The following is a 6,123-nucleotide window of genomic DNA, read 5'->3' as shown; positions in this document are numbered from 1 at the left end:
CATTACATGTTTTAACTGAACCAAAATAAAAAACATAACGAACAGGCTTTTCCTTTCTGTTTTACAGGTAAACCGAATGCTAAATTAAGCCGATAAATAAGAGACTCGTCTGTCATCATTCATTAACTATGAAAATATGGAATACACAAAAATGCTCATCACCAATTCACCACCACTATCACTAATTACTACCACAATAACTAATAACTAACATGTGCTTGTGATCAAAACCATAAACACATCCAACCAAGCCAACAACATATAAACAATTTCATCAATTACACCATATCTTGATAAAAACAAAAAATTGCCATTTAGATCTATGAAACACTGGCACATATATAGACACGACACACAGGACTAGTTGAATAATGCGGGGGTGGGGGTGGTATGGGTGGTAGTAAGTAGGGGGGAATGTGGCAAAAAAAAATTAATGCGGAATACCAAACACACACCTTCAATCTGAAGTGTCAATGCTACATAGTCATGATCAATCATCATCATCATGATCACTCTCATCACTGAAATACCCAGCTTTCTTCCCTTTCTTCTTCGTCTTGTTGTTGTCCAAACCCTCATCATCATTTCTGTTTCTCCCCAGCAACCTTTCACCCGCTTCATCATCCACAACAGAAGCCCAATTATCGTCAAACTGCTCCGCAGCAATCTGACCACCCTCCTCCTCCTCCTCATCACCTTCCTCCTCCCCATCCCTATCCCTCAGCCCACTAAATCCCCGTCGCGGCTTCTTAGGCTGAGGCCGCGGCCTCGGCCCCAACTGATTCTTAGGACACTCATACGACAAATGACCATGCCCCCCACACTCATAACACAAAGCAGTCTCAGTATTGTACACGCGCTTCCGAATAAACTCCGGAGCACGTCCATTATCAGCAGCAATAGAAGCAGTTAGAGTCCTTCCATTGAGAATCTTCTTATTCATCTCCGCCACGGCGCGTTGGGCGTCATTACGAGAAACGAATTGGACAAACGCGACACCGCGGCTTAGGCGCGTGTGACGGTCTTTGAGAACGGTAACACGCGCGATGCGCCGAAAGTAGAGAAGAGCGTATGGAGATCGGAGTTTGTTAGGGAGTAATCTAGATTAGAAACGTATAGCGTCGATTTTGATGGTGCTAAGGGTTCACCTGTTCCTCCTATTGATGATCCTTTGTTGTTCGATTTTGATTGGGGTTGATTACTGGATGTGGTTCCGGTGGTGGTGTTGGGGGTTGAGGAAATCTGAGAGTGGAGAGATTCTATAATGCGTTTGAGAAACCCTAGAGAAGTGAAGCGAAACTCCAAGCGGATCTGGACATGGATCCGGATATTTTGGATTGGTTTTATATATGGTTTTATCCATTCTTATTTTTTTATAAGCAGTACTATCCATATGTAAATGGACAACTTGCTCACCGCCAGAGTACTTGTAAAGATAGCATAAAACTAAAAATTATTATGTTTTAATATTTTTTTATTTAATTGGTCAGCCACCCATCTGCATATATAAATTTTAATAATTTTTTGTTAGTATGATGCTAGATTTTTTAAGACAAAAATTTCTAGTTCGTTAGATATACAATTTTATTATATTATTTTAGATTATATTTTAATATCTTAAGATAAATAGAGTTATTGAAATTTAGCAAAAATAGAATAGAGTGAAATAGAAATTTATTACTTTATTATTTGAATAATTAGCGATAAAAACAAAGTAAGTTTTTGATTCTGCTCATATAAAAGAGAAACAATACTGATGGAAAGTGATGAAAATTTTCATTCTGCTCATATTAAAGGGAACAATACTCGTAGAAAGTGATCAATACTAGTAGAAAGTGATGTAATTTTTTATTCCTCATATCTAAGGGAAACAATGCTAATGAAAAGTGATGAAATGAAATAAAATAGAATAATAAAATTTTATTATACTGGATCTGATTTTAATTAACTCAAACAATGTAATCTTATTCTATTTCATCTCATATCACTTCATATCATCTCATTGCATCAATTTAAGCAAAACCTTAGTCTAATAACTTCAGTTTCACAACATTTAAAAACTCTTATGTAGAATTTGTCCAGAATTGAAGAGGACTCATCTCTTACTAGAAACTCAACAATTAATTTGTTTTCAAAAGTAATGCTTTATTTATACGCTTAGATTATGTTTGGACATCTTAAAATGAAGATATAAGAATAAAAATGAACATAGTGAATCAACAAAATTAGAAGTACATACGATTAAAATGCATCAAAATCGATGACATCTTTTTAAATTTATTGAACTTTTCGCATTAGACTTTTTTCTATTGTATTATTTTTCAACATCATTTAATTTCTAGAACTCATGCATCCTATCCAAAAAAGCAAAGTTCTCACTCAGATGTTTCTTCCTTAAGACGTTCTCTCCATTCTACGAATGTTGGTGGTAGAGGACACCCTCGTTTCAAATAAGCTTGTATAAAATGCATCTTAGTAGCAATCTGTCTAATCAAGACAACCCGGCCATTTAAATTATTTGGAGGGCAACTTAGCAGAGGGAAAACGATTTACGAAAAACTATGTCTTGTAAACTAAACTAAAACTCAGTCATATACATTTGATATAAGATGACTCATTTCAGAAAAATTCATCCACTTTATTGTCGTTGTGGGGACACCAATTTTACTAAGAATCAAAGGATTTTGAATAGCTTGTATTTGTGCATTAGTCATATAGAGTCGCATGTAATTGTCGCACCTCAAAAAAGATGATAATGCGATCCCTCGCGATAGGACGCGGAAAAAAAAATGTTGTTCGAAACAGAGTCGCCACCGAACTTTATTTATTCCAATGAAGGAATAGGAAAATATCGAGAAAACCTTTAGAAATAAGAATAATGGTCGTCGCAACCATATTCGGGTTCGGGAGTCGATTACGCAAGGGGAAGGTATTAGCACCCCTCACGTCCGTTGTACTCAACGGGAACCTTTTAGTCTGATTTTGCTATTTGACTGTTAATTGACTGTTTATCTGCTTGCTTCGAGTAATTAGAATTGATGATAGATGTGGATGAAGACCTCAGGATGGGGGAAATGGGAGGTTTTTTATTAGTGTGCTCGCGAAGATACAGCAATCTCCTGCCTACGTATCCTTATGGTGCAATAAGGAAATCAGAGCATTCGTAGTTCGGGCTACTACGAATATTGGTTGTGTTTTGTTTTGATGAACGACTGTGTAGGTCGGCGTTCTAACGGCTAAACACTGGCTTGTCTACTCTCGGTGGAGGCTCTAGCACTGGTTTGTTGTGCGCATTAGAAAGGATTGACAGTGTTCTTTTTGAAAGGGTTTTGGTCACGCGGGGGGGTGACGAGTTGAATTGACGTGTTTGGATTTGATTGGTTTCGATCGCTCGAGGGCGAGAAGTTAGGTTTGATTTGTTGATGATTTGAGGAACGACGAAAGATTGAGCAATATGGTGTACACCAATCGTTCAATTCTTTCGAGGAATAATAAGGCGTGCGCCTTCTATTCCCTTTTCGTTCGAATTGTTTTGAAAGTTTGTTTGTGGATGTTGAATACGCACGGTAGTGAGGCGTACGCCTCCTACTTGCTTATTCAAAGAATAACGAGGCGTACGCCACCTATTCCCTTATCCAAGTTTATTTAACGTGTTTTAGTCGGAAGTCGATAATTTGTGCAATATGGCGTACGCCAATTATCCAAATAATCGAGAGACGGTGAGGCGTACGCCTCCCATCTTTTATCACCCGAGGTTTAAATTGTAAAAAGATATGTTTAGATATTGTATTCGATTTATGAAGATAGCTTGAATTTTGGGTTGGTAGGTTTGGATTTGTCGATGATTTGAGCAAGGTGGCGTACGCCAATTATTCAAATAATCAAGGAGTGGTGAGGCGTACGCCTCCCATTCTCTATTGAAGTTGTATAGTTTATTTTGTAAAATTGGGTTTGATATAAGAGGTGATTTGAGTTTATTCGATTGTGTTTTAAGTTTGATGACAAAAACTCGAGCAATGTGGCGTACGCCAATTATTCGAATAATCGAAAGATAGTGAGGCGTACGCCTCCTATCCTCTTTATTATCATAAATTTAGAATTAAATGTTTTAGAATTTGTAGTTGATTTGGAAAATGATTTGAATATGATGGTTGAAGTTTAGAAATAATTTGAATTTAGAACCTATGTTTGATTTGAAAAATTGATTTGAAATTGTATGATTATTAGGGTTTTAATTGAATGACGAAAATCCGAGCAATATGGCGTACGCCAATTATTCGAATAATCGAGAGATAATGAAGCGGATGCTCACTATTCTCCTTTTCATTCAAAGATTAATTATTAAAAATAAAACTTTTAGAATTTATAATTAATTGGTGGAGTGATTTTAATTTTATGGAGTTTTAGGGTTTTAAATGAATGACGAAAATCCGAGCAATATGGCGTACGCCAATTGTTCGAATAGTCGAGAGATAGTGAAGCGGAGGCTTACTATTCTCCTTTTCATTCAAAATTAAATTAAATAATTTTTAAGAGAATACTATTTAAATACGGTGAATTTGAATTTATTTAGAATTAATATACTTTTGGGAAAGACTATTTGGTATTGGACCAACGTCAAACTTATTTATTAGAAAATAAAGTAAATTATTTGTTGACGTTAACCATTAATCCACCATTTAACTAATTATAATATTATAACAAGATAAAAAGAAGAGTTGAAAATAGTAATCGAAACCGAACTAATAAATATTTCTAATATTAGTGTTATCTTAATTTTAATTAAAACAATCAAGAATAGCTCATAAACCAAGTAGACCAAATTGGAATGTTTGGGAAATAAATAAAAAGTTAGGCCCTAAACATTGGATCAAAGAAGGCCCAAGGGACTAAAGTAGTGTTATTTTCGGGATGGGCCACAAGGCCCAAAATCCTCTCCTACTCAGCCAAGTGGTACCGCCGAGAAGAGAAAAGGTTGGCCTCGGTTTACCTACCGCCACGCGCATCATTGTTCATTGATAACATCATAAAGATTTTGGAACATAATCTGACAGCACCCAAGTATCTATCATCAATAACATTAATTTACTCTTAATAATATTTTAAAAGAAGAAACAATCACCCCTTAAAGCAAAGAAATAAATCAAAATAATTTTGTCTCTCTCTCTTAAAACGACTCTTCATTCTTTCTGGAAAAATATCCTCTCCCTATTAAATCGTGTGCATGGTCCCAATCCAAAACTGCAGAGAGAGAAATTTTTTTGAAAGGAAACCGATGAACACCCTTCGGTGTTCATCCTCAAACAAACCAGGACTCGAACATGAAGTTCAAAACTTCCAACGTGACAAACGAACTAAACCTCCCCTCGAAAGGAAAACAGTAGCGAATCGGAACCTCAAAGGAAACCTAATCTTAGCTTCTAACCCGTTTTCTATATCACAATCAACAGCAGAAATTAACGAGTCAAAATACAAGGTCAAAGCACTTAAAGCAAAATAAAAGGGAAAGATTCCGCCGGAGCATCGTAGCCCGACGAAGACCTGACGGCCATGATTACCTTCGGTGAGTATGTATGACGTTGTCCCTCTTCTTTTGCTTGTGTTTCAAGTTTTCTTCCTTTTCTTTCTATCCTTCTGTATCCACTCCTTGTTTTCTGTCTGATTCTGACTTTCTCCTCTAATTGATTGTCATTTCCTTTTGCACGCGATTGAAGGGGTCAAGCTCTTCAAACCCTGATTTCAGTGTGAAAATCAGAGTTGAAATACAGAGTTTTAGCGGAGCTTTTCGGTGTAAGGTTCGTTGGGATTTCAGCAGAGTGACGGTATTTTTCTTCTCTCCTTTTTCAATCGATTAGCTTTCCTTTTTATAGAGTGAAATGAGCTCCCCAAAATCGTGTGTGGATCCTTGGCAGATGGTGCAAAAAGGAATCATTCCGTTAGCATCAAATCTTTCTTTAGATTTTGGTGGGGACCAATGACTATGAAGGTAGGAAACGGATTTGATTGTGGTCCAAAAAATCTCCAATGCGTGGCCGTCTTCACTGAATCTCCATTTAGTTTTTACTGCGTGCAACCTTAACAATTGAGGTAAGGAAATTGGTATTTACTGGCATAATTTTAACC

The 6,123-nt window shown here is 36.5% G+C and overlaps 1 pseudogene; it reads right to left on the bottom strand.

Moving 5' to 3' along the window:
- Positions 1–490: 490 nt before the first annotated feature.
- On the bottom strand, positions 491–1,393 carry LOC127137580 (U11/U12 small nuclear ribonucleoprotein 31 kDa protein-like; annotated as a pseudogene).
- Between the last annotated feature and the right edge of the window lie 4,730 nt (positions 1,394–6,123).

Source organism: Lathyrus oleraceus, chromosome 4 (genome assembly GCF_024323335.1).
Source record: "Lathyrus oleraceus cultivar Zhongwan6 chromosome 4, CAAS_Psat_ZW6_1.0, whole genome shotgun sequence".
Taxonomy (NCBI): domain Eukaryota; kingdom Viridiplantae; phylum Streptophyta; class Magnoliopsida; order Fabales; family Fabaceae; genus Lathyrus; species Lathyrus oleraceus.
Note: the sequence above shows the minus strand (reverse complement) of the source record. Positions and strands in the feature narration are given on the sequence as shown.